The sequence below is a fragment of the Dermochelys coriacea genome, chromosome 6 (genome assembly GCF_009764565.3).
Source record: "Dermochelys coriacea isolate rDerCor1 chromosome 6, rDerCor1.pri.v4, whole genome shotgun sequence".
Lineage (NCBI taxonomy): Eukaryota > Metazoa > Chordata > Testudines > Dermochelyidae > Dermochelys > Dermochelys coriacea.
The window spans coordinates 125,628,278-125,646,838 of record NC_050073.1 but is presented as its reverse complement, the minus strand read 5'-3'; the positions used below and the strand labels follow the sequence as shown (position 1 = coordinate 125,646,838).

Sequence of the window (18,561 nt, the reverse complement as noted above, 5' to 3'; positions counted from 1 at the left end):
CAGCTGATTTGGGGGAAACCGGGAGCGGAGAAGCAGAGCGGGGCAGCGTTCAGGGGCTGAGGCAGAGTGGAGGTGAGCTGGGGCCAGGCACAGGGCGCGGAGCTGCCGGTGGGTGCTCTGCACCCACCAAATTTTCCCCGTGGGTGCTCCAGCCCCGGAGCACCCACGGAGTCAGCGCCTAAGGCACCACTTTTGGCTGGTTGATAAATTTAGAAGCCCTTTTAGAATCGGTTCTCCCTCGCAGAACAACCGGTTCTAAAAGGGCTTCTAAATTTAACAACCGGTTCCAGCGAACCGGTGCGAACCGGCTCCAGCTCACCACTATTTATACCTGCCTCTGGAAATTTCCACTACATGCATCCGACGAAGTGGGTATTTACCCACGAAAGCTTATGCTCCAATACATCTGTTAGTTTATAAGGTGCCACGGGACTCTTTGCCACTTTTACAGATCCAGACTAACACAGCTACCCCCTGATACTTTTCACCGGACAAGTAGATTTCATCATGGAACAAGTCACCAAAATACCCCAACAGAACCTGTTTCAATACAAAAAGAAAACCCCCTCTGACAGCACATCCCTAGTTGTCACCTATCACCCACGTTGGAACCCATACAGGATATCAAATAACTACAACTCATACTCGATGAGGACCCCATTCTGAAATAAATCTTTTTGGAACCCCTCTTCTGGCCTCCAAACAACCCCCCAACCTCTCCATCAGAAACAAGCTCCCCATAGACCAGGACACACCAACTCAAAGCAGCACCAGACCCTGCCAGAACAACAGATACAAAACCTGCAGTCATATCTCCACTGCTACAATGATCAATACCCCCCACAACACACCTTTTAGGATCCATGGATCCAACACAAGCCTAACACAACATGTGGTGCACCTGTGCACCAGTGTACTAAATGCCTCAACAACAATTACATGAGTGAAACCAGACAATCACTACATTCTCTGGAATGAACTCACACAGGAAAAGGATAAAAGACAAAACCACCACATCCCCTGTGGGTGAACACTTTCCACAAAGCGATCACTCCAGATCTGACCTATCAGCCCACATCCTCAAAGGAAACGTGCACAATGCTTTTAACAGATGAGTCCGGGAGCTTAAATTCATTACTCTGCTGGACACCCAAAATCATGGGCCAAACAGACACACTGGATTTATGACTCATTACAACAATCTGTAACCCTCTACCCCTCCCACCGCCCTTTTTGTCCCATTACTGCAGAGGTGTTAATGGGCCACTCTACCTTGAATGGTCCCTTACAATATGCTAACTACTTTTGCTAAACAGTCTGTTCCACCTTGCATTTTGCTGTGAGGCTGAGAATTTCTTTCCCAGATCTGAATATGAGCTCTGTGTGGCCTGAAAGCTTGTCTCTCTTACCAACAGAAGTTGATCCAATAAAAGACATAACCTCACCCACCTTGTGTGTGTCTAAAATCCTGGGACCAACACGGCTACAACTACACGGCATCTAAGACTTATGCTTATCTAGTCAATGAACAGAAACATAGCAAGTGACCTAGCAACATGGCCAACTAAAAGTAGCCAGGTTTCAGAGAAGCAGCCATGTTAGTCTGTATTCGCAAAAAGAAAAGGAGTACTTGAGGCACCTTAGAGACTCAAATAAATTTGTTAGTCTCTAAGGTGCCACAAGTACTCCTTGTCTTTTTTTAAAAGTAGCCAATTTCAAATACTGAATACTAATGCTCAAGCATAATCTAACCATCAGGAATTATTCATCGGCAAATAATTTCAAACCAATAAATTGAAGACAATCAGTAACTATTTACAGACAATTAGCAAGCAGAGAAGCAATTTTTTCCACCAGGAATCTGAAAGTTTATTGAAGTCAGCGGAAAGACTCCCATTTACGTTAATGGCCTCTGGATCAAGCCCTATACAAATTGTTAATTATTACAAAATCAATTAAAATAATTATTTACCCAGCTGTCTTAGTGTTTTTAGACAACATGCTGATAAGCTTCTCTTACGGATTATTAAAAATGAAAGTGTTAACATGAGACCTAATACTGCTTCCAGTAGCACCATTTGCTGCAGCACCACTGAACAGAATGCTCATTACTCTTTGCCTTGATCCTTCGGAGTTTTCAGTCTATAAGGCTCCACTTATAACCAAGCTAATTTACATTTAATTTTCCTATTAAGGTTTCATGACAGAACTGTATTTGATGCCTTACTAAAATCAAGACTTGTATTACGTCTATTGTGTTTTTTGTCCATGGACTTTGGGTAACTCTATTAACAAAAAGAAAAGGAGTACTTGTGGCACCTTAGAGACTAACAAATTTATCTGAGCATAAGCTTTCGTGAGCTACAGCTCACTTGCATCCAATGAAGTGAGCTGTAGCTCACGAAAGCTTATGCTCAGATAAATTTGTTAGTCTCTAAGGTGCCACAAGTCCTCCTTTTCTTTTTGCGTATACAGACTAACACGGCTGCTACTCTGAAATCTATTAACAAAAGTCATGAAGTTTACATGAGAGTGTATAAGATTAGTAAATAGAGCCTTTAATCTCTTTTGTTAAAGCTGTCACAAATAAAACTTGTTCCGTAGTCTAATCACCTCCCATCAAGACAAAGACTGACATCTGTGAATGAGAACTCAGTTGGAGTTTATTAGCCAATTACAGTTAAAATGAGGTTGAGTTGTCTTAATCTTCCTTTATTTCATAATAAGGCAACTAATACATTATGAGCTAAGCATTCCAAAAAATGGAGGCACATCCATGCAAAAAGTTGGCCCGAAGACCTGTACCTGCATTCACAGATGGAGTCTGGATAACTGCAAGCGCAAAATGGTCCTTGGCTGATCCACCAGGTGTCCCTCTTCTCTTGAGCCAGCTCCGAGTGGAGCCAATCAAAACATTTCTATCTTAATCTTTTCCAATGAAAAATGGCCTTTTTATATATAAACATGTTTTAATGCACATTTTTGGGTTTGTTAAAAAATAATTCTCTTTTTTTCGAACAAGAAACTAAAAGACAAAAAATGTCAGTTTTTTAACAAATGAGAAAAATCACGTTATGGTAAATGTTTAAGTTTTCTCTCTTTTTTCTTTTGTTCTGTTACTTTTACAAGAGAAATAGGAATATTTCCACAATATAATTAGAAAATGAAAGTTTTGTTACTCCCTTTGGGGTTGTTGGTTTTTGTGGGTTTTTTTGTTTTTGTTTTTTTTTGGGGGGGGGGGTTGTTGTGTATGTAATATATTTACCCTGCTGCAAATTCTTGGTGCTTCCCATACATTAAGAATACAATTAATTTTCAAAGGGTAAGAGTACTAACCTTGTCATTTTAGCAAATATAAAGTCAGGTAATTATATTTTAAGTGCCTAAACTCATCATGTAGTTTCAAATGTGTACAAAATGCTTCACTCCCTGTTCTAAGTTGGCATGGGATGTTGCTAGGTAATGCAAAACAGCTGACATATCCTACCCCAGAGACAGTGGCATTTCAGTGCTGGAGAGAAGGAGGATTAAGTGATTACAATCAATCAATCTATATACAGAGTTCCCTTTGGGATATTCTATAGTTGCTTGACTCTTGAAAAAGGTGCTAAATGCTTTAAAGTATTTTTCTGTTTAACTGTACATTCAAATACCTATTTGCATGTGTAGTTACCCAATTTTTTAGGCACAAATGAGGGTGAATGTGTGTGATTTTCTACAAAAAGTGACCTCCAGTTTTTGAAAATCTATTATTTTTGCCCACTTTTAAATAATTTACAAAATAGAGAAGTGGTTGAAAAATGTTTTCTCTTGAAACCAGTGATACCTTGTCCAACGTTACCTAGATGCCAGCCCAACACATTTGCTGAATTGTGTTCCTCTTTGAACTCAATTCACTTTAGGCTACTTGGTTTCAATAAAACTAAAGCTAACAAAATGCCATGAAAAGGTGATGCATAGAGGCAGCACAGTTACCGATTCCTTTAACAACCTAGGCCATGGTTATTGGTTATTCATTCTAATAAACAAAGCCTTAGTAAACCCACAGCTTTTAAGAGAGGTCAACAAGAACTTAATCATGATCTTGCTTTGCATTAATAAAATAAAATAAATTAGTATCCCATGGTACTGAAGACTGGGTTTACTCTTGGTAAGAATCAAAAAAATAAAATGCAATGAAAAAAACAATGACAAAATATGATGGTGAGATTTTTTTTCCCTCCTTCTGACTATTCTGCATGAACATAAACTGAAAGGATGATTCTTGGCCTGCATGTGAGTAAGAATGAATGCTGAAGACAGAGACAAACTACCTGGGTATGTAAAGTATTCCTCTGCCCAGGAAGCATTGTTCTCTGCTATGTAATACATTTTCTAGCGTTCTGCCATCTTCACATCCTATAATTCTAATAGACAAAGGCACTGATCCTGAAAACGCTTTTGGAGGAGCTTAACTTTATAAATACAAGTAGGTCCATTGACTTCAAGGTACTAGCTTATGGAACACAGGATGCTTTTAAGAAGCATTTGAGGATATCAAGTGGACTTTCCCCTGCTCCCAGTATATATGCAAAGATCTGCCATAGCCTGCCAGTCTTATTCTTAGACCTCCTTATCTGGCACCCTTTTTTCCTGCTTGGCTAATGCCTCTTTGGAAACTCTCCAGACTTGCCTTCAGTTTACCCTCAATCAGATTGCCTTCAGTTTACCCTCAATTCCATTGTTAGTCTACTGGTCGTATTATACATGCAAGTTGAAATATATCTTGTCCACCTTCCAAAGATAATGTCTTGTTGAAAGACATGATCTACATCCCTTTTGAAGAAAGAATAATAAAGTAAAAGAAGGAATCCAAAATAGTTGATACATCTTCTGTTGCCAAAACAAAACATGCTGTTTTCATCTTGCATACACTCAAGTCTTGAAAATGAAATATTCCTTGTGTGTAAAAGCTGGTAATTTTCATTTCTTGCAATACTATTATTATTTATTATTATTATTATTATTCATTTCTACTGCGGTAGTGCCTGGGATCCTCAGTCATACACAAGTACCCCACTTTACAAACACATAACAAGAAGCTTACTGCTGCTCCTTGATTTATTAAGAGCAGAACAAATGTGCTACATATTACCTTTTGAGTTGGGTTAATTTTCCTAGCTATTCTTTTTTAAGCAAGATGAAGATGGATTGCTGCATAGGGATGGTACCAATACATTGCTAAAATATCCATCAGGATTTTTAATTCAGTAAATTATCAGCAATTATAATTTTCAGAGCTTCTATCCAAAAACATTATAATTTTTTTTTTTTTTGCTGACAAGCATAAAAACATGTTCTCCTTTACTTTAGCGATAACATATACACGAACGTAGCAGGAACAATGGAAATAAATAATACTGTTTTTCAGGAACACATGATGTAAAACAGCGCTGGTTCAAGCAAAACAAATACATCCAGATTTCAAATCCTGCAAAGTTCAAGATGGTTTGGATTCCTGGTTTTGGTCTGGCCCATTTTAAAAAGAGGGGCATTTGCAAATTCAGATCTAGATCCAGGTTTGGATCTGAAAGAGCCCTAAAGCTGCTTGGTATAGAGTATGATTGGATGGATGCGACACAAGATGGCAATTCAGGAGATGTGGGTTCCATTCTGGTTATACTGCTGACCTTCTGTGCAATCTGGGGGAACTCGTTTAACCTCTCTGCCTCTCTTTCTACTTCTGTAATAATGGGAATGATTATTTGAACAGCTTTGAGATCTATAGAACAATACTGTAAGCACTGTCATTATTCAGATCAGGTTTTGCATCAGACTCATCTCTAGCCTTGGTATATAACTTTAATCCCTGAGGTGAAAGGCATCCTGCTGCAAAGGGCCAGCACAAGGCAGGTGTTAAGTGGAATTTAAGTAGCACATAGACCTCGTGCCAGCCCTCTGTGCCCTGGTGAATTTCACTCTAAGGCCTTGAGTGGGGGTATGGTGCTTTATAGAGCCTGCTATGCTGGGGTGGACTTCACCGCAATGGGCCGACAGGGCTGGACTTACCATGAGGAGAACTGAGGCGGCCAACTCAGGTGCCAGACTGTTTGGGGGGGGGGGCACAAGGGCCCAGAGTGTAGAAAATTGTGTCTACTGCTGGTGCATCTGTATTGTCTCTGCTCTAGATGCACAGAGATGGTGGAGAGCTGTGTTGGAGGAAAGAGGGCACAAGAGACATAATAGGCAGGCACAAGAAAAGGTGAAAGGGAATAAGAGAAAGTAGCAGAAGCCGCAGGGAGAGAGGAGGAGGAGGAGCCTCTTATGTATCTCTCTAGCACCCCCAGGAACCTGGACTGATTAACACCAGCTTCTCAGGGAGCTTCCTGTTTCCTGCTGCTTCCCTGAACCCACTTGAGGAGAACAGGCAGTCAACTGAAGTAGTAGGAGCCAGTTAGGCCCTTAAGACGCTGATATCTACCCTCGCTCAGGCCCTGCTACCAGCCTGCTTATTTATCCCCTTCAATTGAGTGTTGAGAGCTGGCACAGAACAGCAGTCATGAGTGAAAGAAGAAAACACCCCTCTGGGGCAGCATTCAGAAAAAGAAAGCAAGCAAAGGAAGCTTTTCTATTTAAGCAGGAAGGAGCTCTCCAGAGATACACAGACACAAATGTTCACGGTGAGCCTTCCGGCCCCAGTGAGGATGTGAGTGGTGACCTGGTAGCTACTGCAGCATCCGTATCTCCATCTCAAATGAATGTAACGATGCACATTCCTGAAAAAAAGTGTAGATCAGAGAAGAGTGTGGTGGAGGTGCAAGAAATAGCTGCTGCTGAGTTTAGTTCCTTACGTCTAGATGATCCAGGACTGCGGACCCACTTGAGCAGTAGACTGAGGGACTTCCTTGTACTGCATGGGCCACAGCAAATGAAAAACTTCATGTTCTCCAAAGACAATGAAAATAGAAGTTTTCATCCAACACATTACTGGCATGAAATCCCCAATGGTGACAAAGTGGAGAGGCCATGGCTTATGTACTCAAAAACCCAGAATGCTGCATACTGTTTTTGTTGCAAACTCTTCCAGTCTAATGTTACAGCCACATCGGGTTCTCCAGGAACAAAGGACTGGAAAGCTCTGGCTAGAAATCTGGCATGCCATGAGAAGGCAGCAAATCACCAGAGAGCATTCCATAGGTGGAAAGAGCTTGAGATGAGACTAAGGTTAAAGGCCACCATAGATGATCAGCATCAAGAGAAGATTGCATCAGTGGCTCTTTACTGGCAAAACGTTCTGAAAAGGCTCATTGCCATTGTGAGAATGTTTGCTACCCAATCCCTAGCACTGCATGGCACTTCAGATCAGCTGTATGTGCCAAACAATGGAAACTTCCTTAAGATTGTGGAGCTGATGGCAGAGTTTGATGCTGTCTTCCAGGACCATCTAAGAAGAGTCACCACCCAAGAAATGTACACACACCACTACCTTGGAAAAACAATTCAAAATGAGATCATACAGTTACTGGCAACAAGTCAAACAGAAAATTGTGGCAGATCTGAAGTCAGCAAGATATTACTCTGTTATTCTGGACTGCACACCTGACATCAGCCATACGGAACAAATGACTTTAATGATGTGTTTTGTAACAACAGCAGAATCTAGTGAAAATGTCCCTGCAATGGTGACTGTCAGAGAGCATTTTCTAGAATTTATTGACACTGATGATACTACAGGAGCTGTTATCGCAAATGTGCTTCTTAAAAAGATGGAATTGTGACAGCTGACATGAGAGGTCAGGGCTACGACAATGGTGCCAACATGAGAGGAAAGAACAGAGGAGTGCAGACACAGATCCGAGAGTTAAACCCTCAAGCTTTTTTTATCCCAAGCAGTTCTCATTCACTGAACTTGGTGGTCAGTGATGCAGCATCAGCTTCTAGTGAGGCTGATGAATTTTTTAATGTAATTCAAAGCATCTATGTATTTTTTTCTGTATCAACTCATCGATGGCAAATTTTGAAGCAACATCTGGGAACATCCTCTCTGACACTGAAACCACTGAGTGCCACACGATGGGAAAGTTGAGTGGAGGCAATAAAGCCTATCAAACACCAAATTGGGAAGATAGATGATGCCATAGTTGCCATTATGGAGGATAATGCTACGACAGGAACTGTTTGTGGGAGAACAGTGGCAGAGGGAAATGGAATCACCAGAAACATACATAACTTCACATTTCTGGTGGCTTAATGTTGTGGCATGATATATTGTTTGAAATAAATGTTGTAAGCAAGAGAGACTCCAAGGTGTTGACCTTGATATATCTGGAGCAATGGAACAACTGGACAAAGCAATGTCATACCTACAGTCTTATCAGTAAGATGAGGGATTTCAAAACGTTCTGAAGAGTGCACAGAAGTTGGCAGAGGAAATTCACACTGAAGTGATTTTCCCACCCATTCAAGACTACAAGAGTCACCGAAGAAGATGACATTTTGATTACGAGGCCTGGGATAATCCCATAAGAGACCCCAAACAACAATTCAAAGTTGAATTCTTTAACCACGTGCTAGATTGTGCAATACAGTCAGCTGAAGAACGTTTCATGCAGCTCAAGGAACATTGTAGTATATTTGGGATGTTGTATGATATTCCAAAACTCCTCACTATACCTGAAGAAGACCTATACCAGCAACGCAGGGCACTAGACACAGTGCTGACACATGATGACACGAGCGATATTGATGCGAGTGATTTAGGTGATGAACTGAAAGTCCTTTCAAGATACATTTAAGCAGGATCAACTCCAAAGGCTGTTCTGGAATATATGTGCAGAAATAAGATGACCACCCTCTTTCCAAATGCTTTCGTTGCTCTGCGCATACTTCTAACACTTCCTGTAACAGTTGCTGGTGGAGAACGCAGCTTCTCCAAGATGAAGTTAATAAAAACACATCTACACTCCAAAATGACACAGGAGAGGCTGGTCAGCCTTGCAACCATCTCAAGAGACCATGAGCTGGCCCAGACTGTGGACCTTCAGGAAGCAGTTCAAATTTTTACAACCAAGAAGGCACAGAAAGCACCACTTTGATTATTCAAACAGATAAAAGTGCCAGTGTTTACTCTGCAGACAAGAAAAGTTACATTTGCTGTTCAGGCATTTGAAAGTTAAGTGTTACTTAAAAATTTTGAACAAGGCATTTTAAGTTTAGTTCTCCTTTATTGGGGTAGGTAGCAGAGCAGTACCATGAGTGGAGTAGAACAGGAAGAAGGCAGAATTGAGACCTTTCAAAGTTTTGGTCCAAGCAACGGGGCACGGGGGCGTCATTTGAGCTCCCCGCCTCAGGTGCCAAAATGTTATGGGCCAATGAAACCATTTCATGTCAATTGACAACCAATCTTGTGCAAAATAAAACACTGCCATGGTGTGACAACATGTCCTATTTTGTGGCAGCAGTACAGTGCATCTCTGTGGATTGAGGAAACACCGCAACTAAGATCTCAGGAACCTAACAGAGATTCCAGTGGCAATGCCTTGCCCATGTTAATCTGTATCTGTACCTGTGCTTCACTGCAGTACACCCACATGGAAATACCAAGCCATAGCAAAATTACCCATGTCCATAGAGCGTGTTTTTTTTTTTTATAAAGAAGAACAGAGAAAATGTGAGGATGGATAAATTTGTGTCATCTTGATGGGGAATTTTCTTCTAGAAGGAAATATGTAAAAAGGGAACATGCAAAAAAAAAATACTAGCAAATAGAACAAGTTATTTTATAGCTTCTCCCAGTTCACAGCTTATATTTAAGAGAATTATGATAGAATTGGCATTTCAGCAGCATTCAGTAACCACTGTTATGGGCAAGCTTTTCACAGGGGAAAATAAATGATGGAAAATTGCATGCACTATCATTCTCCTCCCCCCACCCCGTGAGGAAAATACAAGAAAACGTCAACAGCTGTAAAACATTATTGTAATAGTTTCTTGTCTGAATCATTTTAAACAATATGTTCATACAATGGAAAACCATTTTTAAAAAAATATGCAAGACACATTAAGACGTTTTCAAAATTCTTAACTCCTGTGGTTTTGCCTGTTCGCTATAATTTATTTTAGTGTTCCTTTATACTGACTGTATTTTTAAGACACTATTAGCTTGGCTGTCATCGACTCTCTTGGGTTCCCCTTGTCCTACTAACGTGAATTAAAATATAACGTTCCCTGTCCACACTCACATTTAAAATGTGTTTGTCAAAATGTGTTAGCAAACACAACATCTTTTTATTCTAGTTTGGACAAGCCTTTAGTGTTTTGTACTGTAGCTAACATCATATCCTCTGAGCACTTTTCTACATTAGTTAGATTGGCAGAGTGAGGTCCCTAGTAGACTTCATGGCATCTCTTTGCTTCTTTTCTCTTTATGGGATTCCCTGCTGAGGGGTAGGGTTGTTGTTTTTTTTTTCCAGAGGGAAGGGGATCAGAGGTAGCAGTTGTGTCATTCTGGTTATGGTGCAGAAGAAGGCTTTGCAACATGACCTAAAGTTCATCAGATTCTGGATTCATCTCAGAAGTTTATTCCATAGTCTCAGAATGCCTTATCCGCCGCTCTCCTGGGCTTTCTGATCTGCACTGCCCCAGAGGAATGCAACTAGCGTAGCAGTTTATAAGCAGAGACACAATGTCAAATGTAGCTGGATTTTGACCCATTAATGGCTTTGAAGTTCAGGACCAAGGCATTGAACTAGCAGCAAGAGCCAACTGGGGGGCTGGGGAGGGAGCGGAACAAAGGCAAAGGCACGATGGGTTCATGGCAGCCTGAACTTCTATAACCGTGTTCTGAGCAAGTTGGAGTGTTTGACTTGCTTTCCGATCCAACTTCAGATGCAGTGAATTACAGTCTGGAGGTGACAATGCCTGCATCATTGTGGCCCTGAATTCGTCTGGGAGCAAGGGATGAAGTTTCTCATCTGAGCTGCCCATTTGTTTCTGGATGCAGTTCAAAGAGTTGGTTCTTATCTACAAAGCCCTTAATGGTATTTTGAGAGCATGTCTCTCTCACTGTATCTCTTCATACCTGTTGTGATCACTGGTCATTTCCTGAGATTGAGCTCTTTGAGACAAGCGGGTTACTCTCTTATGGACAATCCAGGCCTCTGGAGCCCACCACACCTTGAGCAAACAGCCAAAGCCAGAGTTTAATGCAGAATGCAGCACAAGATCTATCTGCACTCTCTGACGGTGTGGACTATAAACAGATGGCAGGGTAGAGATGTAGTATTATAGAGTCGTTTGATAGAGATGTAAGCTAAACATTTTGAATTTTATTCATTCGTGGCATCCAGAGGCTGAGTCAAGGTCACTATTAATGATTTCAATAGATAAAAAAATCAGTAAAATTTTGTTTCAGAAGAGTCACAACTTTCATGCAAGTAGCAAGCATTCTTAAAAGGGAGCATTTCTCTTAGGGGTTACACTTCAGCACCACTTGTATAGCTTGGCATGACAATAACATAGCACTGAGTAACTTTACGAACAGCAAACCATTGTTGTGTGAACATTTTAAAACTAATTATATTAGAATTCCTGTAGACTTCTGAAGAGGAACTGAATATTTGGCTTGTTTTTGAGCAAGTCCCCAAATATCTGCCTAGTTATTCAAATATAAGAAGACAGCCTGGTTTTGATTGTCCTCACTATAAATGTTTGAGTCAGGTCATGTCCTTGCTTAACAATTTGGGCCTGATTCAAACCACTGAAATTCATGTGAAACTCTCTGGTCTTCAGTGAGTTTTGTTTCAGACCCTTACTCCAAGAGGGTTTTTTTTGTGTGTGTTTGTTTTTTGTTTTTTTTAAGATTAGCTCGTAACCAGGTTTCATCAGGCTCTGTACCTCTTTGTAGTCAGAAATATGCAAACATTTTTCCCATGAACCGGGGCAAAAAGCTGTCCACGGCTAATCATGTAAAGCAATGTTTTCAAGCATGCCATTAGTTTTTACTTAACAGTGATTAAAGGCACACTGTTAGCATCTGACTTGACCCCATTGAAGTAAACATTTTTCCTGTCAGCGTATAGCAGCAAACCTTTCCATGGGGACAGAAATCAGCATTGCTTCGAATCTGTTGCAGACGAATGAGCCGCACGGTCAGAAGAAAACGGCAGGTGGCAGCACACACAGATTTGGATTGTCTCCATGGTTTTCAATAGATTTCATTAACAGTCAACTGGAACATGCTCCTGTCAGGGCCAAAAACGTGGTTTCTCCCCTTTGCCAAGGCATTCTCTTACACCCCATGATTCTTGGCATTTAACACTGGTGCCCACACACAGACCAAAGAAGCATCCCACAGGATGAGGAGTGTTTTCCTGTTCCCACCAAGCAGTCTGTGTTCACAGCAAAGTGTCAGAAGAACTTAGAATTATCTTGTGCACAAAATGAGCCAGAGAGAGACAGAGCCACTCCACACAAATGAATTTTCCCCCCAACTCCCATAAACTAAAAGATCTTTTATTGCTGCTTTTGTCTACTTGTAGTTCACACTTCTTTTTCCTGATTGCTTATTCATCTCCCATGTGCATTGTTTCAGGAGATGACTAAATTGATTCCTGTAATGCATGCTATAAAAAGATCTATTAAACCCCACAAGTTTGTAAGAATATTTTCTATGGGACCCTATTAGATTTCTGTAAGGTCCACTGAATCATCTGCATTAAATTCAATCGGTGTTTTTTTCATAAGCATTCACTTTTAAAATGTTGTATGACCCTGAACTCTGGACACTTGTTTATTTCTGTCTCTCTTTCTATGATTGTTTCACCAGCTTTTTTGGGTCATGTATTTAAAGGGTCTCTCTCTGTTTTGATTCAAACAAGTCAAAAAGCTTTTTACTCTATCTCTACCTTTAATTTTAATATCCTTCCATTTATTTTAATTACACTTGTGTATTGCCCAAAGATGAAGAGCAACAAGAAGAAATAAAAAGTTAGTACACCCAAAGTTCCAGTAACTAATGCACTGAATTGCAGCCAAGAATTCCTGCTCATTTTGCTAAGGAAAAAATAATCCATCTATTTCTCTGAATCCTGCTGATAAGTAAACACCACAATAGCTGAAGTCAATGAGACTACGTGTGTTCTGAAATTAAGCCCATGAGTAAGCATTCGCAGAACTGGGTCGTAGGTTTGTAATTTTTCATAAGACAACAATGGTATATTGAGTTCAGGACAAGGCTAATTTTTAAGAAACCCCACTCAATAATGTTTTATGCATGGGACAAAACTGACGCACTTTTATCATCATATATAATCCTGTTTGTTACTTCCTTGAAAACATATGGCCTGATCCCGCAAAGATTTACACATATTTCATCCCTGAAGGTCACTATGGCCCACAATAGCCACAGAGAGTGGAAGAACACAGTGACAGAAGGTAGCCACCTTTGCCCTCATTTTCCAAGCCCTGGCCCAATAGCCACTTGGTTGAACCCAAAGATTGGACCTGAGTTCTTCATTTTAATTATCTAGATTCCCAAACTAAGCATCAAACAATCAGTAAAGAGTCATGATAGTGTAAAGGTTCCTTGTACATTCCTGGTTTTTATGGGTTGTTCATTAGCTATTCATGTGTTGTGTTACTCACTGGATCACTAAGGACTATGCACAGCAGGGAAATGACACATTCAGTCTCTGTGGAGGAAGGAAGGAATGGCTTGTCTTTTGTGTACCTACAATGGACAAATTATCTCCGAGATCTTCTAAGGAAAGTCATTGATGTTGGTTAGGGAGGCAGCTGCTTATCCATCTTTACAGTGCAGGCAATGTGCTGGCCGGTAGCCAGTAAAACAAGTGACAGTGAGAAAATCGTGGCCAACAGAATCAAGACCAAACCGGTGGGGCTCTTTTGGAGTGTTGAGTGAATGAAGATGAAAGACACAGTAAGAATTGCATATTAAAATACTCTCCATGATTATGATTCAAGATACTGGTAAATATGATGTGGGGGAACAAAGGAAAATGACTGATAATGAGTGGTTTATCAAATGATAATGAATAGCACTATAGCAGCTTAATAAAATGGTCACTACTACAATAAAAATGTGAATGCAGTAATCATGTCAGAATACAGCTATAAGAAAATGACAATTACAAGGTGATGAGTGCTCAGGAGAGGGCACTGTTCATTATAAGATGAAAAGAAGTCACTGATTATGTACAAAAACATACCAAAAGATGAAGAGGGGAAATTACTGCCCTGAAGCTAAAGTACCTACTGGAATATACCTGGAGGGGGTTGGTTATGCCATCTCTTCAGACCACTTGCTGAGCTTAAACAGAATCACCAGATCCAGAACTGGCCTCAATTACTGTATATTAAACAGATATTTAGCAGCTCCTCCATTAACACGCTTGCGTAATTCTTCTGAAGAATATAGAAAGTTATTTAAGGAGCAGACCCTGTGACAAACTAGGAAGAAACAGCAACTCCTTGGGTAATGTAGAATCCATTTCGAAGATCCTTCTTTAGACCCACATTACTATTTGTATTACACTGTCTGTCAAAAGTACATGATTAATCCAGTTTATCACACAGCCCTGCACTGCATCACAATGATATCAACAGTATAATATGATTTTACACCCCCCACCCCTTAAAATTGAAATATTAGGGAAAAGAAAGTGTTTCAAAAGCATTTCTTTAAAGCTCATCAAAAAGATATCTTACTGAACTATAGTGGTAGACTCGAGACTTTCCCTAGTCAATGCCTGCTGACCACAGATATTTCCAGACCAATGAATCCGGGCTTATTTTGCTGCATTTACAATTTTCAATGCACCAATCACTTTGGCTTTTGCATTACAACTTGCTGGCCAGTTCTAAGTAGCGAGTACTTGCACAAACTAACTACCATATGTATGCGCTCCTAATGAACTGCTGCCCGGGACTGGTATTGAATAATAGAAATTATGGCAGAGCAAAATCACCCCTGGGTGAGCAAGAGTAGTAAACCCAAAGTAGCAAACCCACTTCTATCATAAACCAAACACTTTTGCTGAAATCTAACAGAGATAGTTGAAACCAGCAGCAGGATACTCACTGCCGAAGAGTTAGCCCGTTCGCCCACCCACCACAAAGAGACCCGGCACTCTCTTACCTTAGGTGAATGCCTGCCTGGTGTTCTCTAGATCTACTAACACAAGACAAACCCTCAGTATTGTTCCTGGCTAGGAGCCACCATTCTGGAATCAATCAAGTGGACCTGGGCCAGCTGGTGCTTTATAGCTTCACACAGCACTACCAGGTGGCAGAAATGGGGTATTGCAAACTATTGAGATGAATAAGGAACAATACCTGCTAAATTGTCCCCTTTCTTTCTTTTGTTTCTTTGGTCCCCTCCCTGCTCTTATTCTATCCTGAATGGGTGCTGCTGGTCTCTCCTTGCTTGCTGTTAGCCAAAGGAGCAAACTGGTTTAGCTGAAGAAAAAAACAACCAACCACATGCTTATCCATGAATCAGACCATGGAAAGACAGCAGGGCTGAAAGGAAACAGATCCATAAGTCTCTAACATCATCACTGAGCACCTGACCAAGGCTGTTCAGGCCACACCTCAGAGGCAGAAACTTTGTAAGGCACAATAATTATGTGAAGGTCTGTAAAAATTTTAAAAGCAGAAGTGAGCATTCAATCATCTAGTCTGACCTCCTGTATGTCAGAGGAAAATTATATGACCCACAGATGTATCACCATGTAAACAGGCACATCAGGAATTTGAACCTGTGACCTCTCATAGTTAAGGGAAAGGCCCCACACCTAGGCCACAGAGCCACTCAATAGAGAAAGAAAAGTTTTTTGTTTGGTTGATGTGGCACTCTCAATCACAGCACACTGTTTAATTCTGACTAGCCCCAATTAGCCCCAGTCTCCATCCTTCTTCCCCACACTGCAAACCACAGCTCCACGCCCATGAGGAGCACTCACCCTCTTCAGTTACAAGCAGGACATAGGCCTCACAAAGAGCTTTGAAAGAAATGAATTGTGGATTGCGTGTCCAAATGTAATACTCACCTGGGTGAACTCTATTCTTCGGTAAAGACCAGATGCTCGAGTCATAGACCCGAGGGAAACAGTTGAAGGCAATGTATAGAGTACTAGAGTTTCAAGCCAAAAGGAACCATCTAGTTGAACCTCCTGTATATAAAAGGTTATTCAATTTCACTTAATTACCTCTGTGTGGTGCCCAGTAACTTGTGTTTGACTAAAGCACATGTTGCAGAGAGGCATCCAGTCTTGATGCAAAGACATCATGACCAGGCAAATCTACCATTTCCCTCTGTCATTTGTTCCAATGGTTCCAACTGTTAAATATGTGTGCTTTATTTCTAACTGGACCTTGTCTGGCTTTTACAGAGGTAAAACCACCCATCTACTCCTGCTCCCTGGTTCATCCACCCAAAGATCTCCTTAGCGCTTTTTGCCACCATGTTGCACGGGGATCACATGTTCAGTTGTGTCTCTACTATTACCCCTGTAATGCTGGCAAACCAGATGCTAGCTCAGGTCAGAACGCTAGGCCCATTCACTTATGTGTTAGTATAGATCAAAGTGTTAAATGAAGACGTGGGTAATCAGCTGTTTAAACTTCATGAAAACTAATGGAATGTTACCTGCATTGTTTTCACTTATCTGTTCCTGTTATAATGGAATAGCAAACATTTACATTGTATATACCCCTGTGTCTAAATAACCCATCAAAGAAATCCTGTGAAATGCTAAGGAAGGACTTAAGGACTTTAACACAAAATGCTAATTTCAAAGTATTATGCAAAGGCTAAGTGCATTCCTCACTCATCATCATCACAAAAAAAGTCCACATGGGTAGAGACACTATCAGCTTGTCTTCTGTCAGAAGAAGCTATAAATATGGATTCAAAGAAAGATCCTTTATCCCTGACTGTTTGGACTCTTACAGGGAAATGTACCAGATGCAAAATGGAGATCCTCAGAGACAATCTGGATACCTTGAAAGACTTTTGGGAAACTGGCAGTTTATCACATCACTGCCACCAGTTGAAGTCACAAACGGTGATTCACCTGTGCATATATTTTGCCTGCTTTAACTGCTCTGTAACTCCAATTTCCTTTTCTTAGCTAGTAATCCTATAGTTAGTTTGCTGTAGATTTGACTGCCAGCATTGTCTTTGGTGTAAGATCTGGAGTACAAACTGGTCTCATGTAAATGGCTGGTCTCTTGAGACTGGGAGAAACCTGCTGTGGTGTGATTTTAGGTTTAAATCACCTTTTATCACCCAGTTCTTTGTCTGATTGGCAAGATAGGCTGGAGAGTCTAAGGGGACTGTCTGTGGCTCCATGGAAGACTGGTATAGTGATCCAGGAGTGCACATTTGTTCCTGGCTTGGTGAAATCTAATTATAGAATATACCACCAGTTTGGGGTGTCTCCCCTATTTCTGAGAGTCCACACTGAGGTAGGCATTCACAGTTGTGAGTCACTCCAGACAGCGTGACAACCCCTATATCCTTTCCAGAGTCACTGCTTTCCAGGATACAGTCTCCCATTCTGTAGGCATGCCCTGCAGTCCTTGTTCCAAGATGTATGATTTTGCATTTGGCTGCATTAAAACACATTTTGTTTGAATGTCTCCAGCTTACTAAGCAAACCGAATCACTCTGTGTGACTGCCCTGTCCTCCTTCTTTATCACTCTGCTAATGTTTGTATCACCCACAGATTTTATCAGCAATGATTTTACATTTCTTTTCAGATCACTGATGAAAATGTTGAATAATGCCAGGTCTCGTACTGATCTTTGCAGAACCCCACTAGAAACATCTGCATTTGAAAATGATTCCCCGCTGACAACTACTTTTTGAGATCTATCAGTTAGCCATTTTTAATCCATTTAACATGTCCTCTGTTGATATTTCATAGTGCTATTTTTTATCAGAAGGTCATGCAGCGCTAAGCCAAATGCCTTACAAAAGTCTAAATTTATTACACCTACACAGTTACCTTTACCAACCAAATTGAACAAAACCTCTCCAACGCATCATCAAGGATCTACAACCTATCCTGAAGGACGACCCATCACTCTCACAGATCTTGGGAGACAGGCCAGTCCTTGCTTACAGACAGCCCCCTAATCTGAAGCAAATACTCACCAGCAACCACACACCACACAACAGAATCACTAACCCAGGAACCTATCCTTGCAACAAAGCCCGTTGCCAACTCTGCCCACATATCTATTCAGGGGACACCATCATAGGGCCTAATCACATCAGCCGCACTATCAGAGGCTCGTTCACCTGCGCATCTACCAATGTGATATATGCCATCATGTGCCAGCAATGCCCCTCTGCCATGTACATTGGTCAAACCGGACAGTCTCTACGTAAAAGAATGAATGGACACAAATCAGACGTCAAGAATTATAACATTCAAAAACCAGTCGGAGAACACTTCAATCTCTCCAGTCACTCGATTACAGACCTGAGGGTGGCTATCCTTCAACAAAAAAACTTCAAAAACGGACTCCAACGAGAGACTGCTGAATTGGAA

The 18,561-nt window shown here is 40.9% G+C and overlaps 1 protein-coding gene and 1 long non-coding RNA gene across 3 annotated transcripts in view; one reads left to right on the top strand and one right to left on the bottom strand.

The window, feature by feature from the left end:
* The window catches only part of MDGA2 (MAM domain containing glycosylphosphatidylinositol anchor 2), a 660,176-nt gene that overhangs the window by 458,478 nt on the left and 183,137 nt on the right, over window positions 1-18,561 (bottom strand). The gene's annotated exons all lie outside the window — the stretch shown is intronic.
* On the top strand, window positions 13,650-18,156 carry LOC122460619. The gene is made up of 3 exons (XR_006282044.1): window positions 13,650-13,918; window positions 16,954-17,066; window positions 17,765-18,156. It is a non-coding gene; the product is annotated as an uncharacterized LOC122460619 (long non-coding RNA).